The 485-nt window shown below is 71.5% G+C and overlaps 1 protein-coding gene across 1 annotated transcript in view; it reads left to right on the top strand.

Moving 5' to 3' along the window:
* Nucleotides 1-385: 385 nt before the first annotated feature.
* Dnajc13 (DnaJ (Hsp40) homolog, subfamily C, member 13) overlaps nucleotides 386-485 on the top strand; it is a gene marked incomplete in the record, with an annotated part of 131,018 nt that continues 130,918 nt past the window's right edge. The window contains 1 exon segment of the mRNA XM_005406836.2: nucleotides 386-485.

The raw sequence follows: 485 nt of genomic DNA, 5'->3' as shown, positions 1-485 counted from the left end.
CGGTACCGCGTCACACCCGCACTCGGGGTACTGAGCGCGAAAATCCAGAGCCACCGTGCTACTCTTCGCAGAAAACAAGACCAGGACCCAGCAGGCCTCTGGAGAACTGGGCGAAGGCCTGCTGCTTCCAGCGCGAGCATCCTCCTCTGCACACCAGGAGGCGGGCCCGCTTCTGCACTCTGCGCATGGGTACCGCGGGCGCGGGCGGGCCGGCGGAGCGCGGCGTTTCCCGGAAGGGGGCAGCGAGCGCAGGGACTTCACGGAAAGGGGCGGGGCAGAAGGCGGAAGCGCTGGGTCAGCTGACGAGGTCTCGTGACCGCCTGGGCGGTGGCAACGCGGGCGTACGAGAGGGCGGTGCTCGGAGCCTGGCGAAGATGGCTGCCTCCAGAGCGAGCCTCTGAGAGGCAGGCGGGAGAAGCGGCGGGGGTCGGGCGCAGCGGCGCGGCGGCTCCGGGAACCCGCGGCTGCGGAGGGCGCGGCCCCAG

This window comes from Chinchilla lanigera, unplaced genomic scaffold (assembly GCF_000276665.1).
Source record: "Chinchilla lanigera isolate Chin_1 unplaced genomic scaffold, ChiLan1.0 scaffold00100, whole genome shotgun sequence".
In the NCBI taxonomy this organism is placed as follows: domain Eukaryota; kingdom Metazoa; phylum Chordata; class Mammalia; order Rodentia; family Chinchillidae; genus Chinchilla; species Chinchilla lanigera.
Note: the sequence above shows the minus strand (reverse complement) of the source record. Positions and strands in the feature narration are given on the sequence as shown.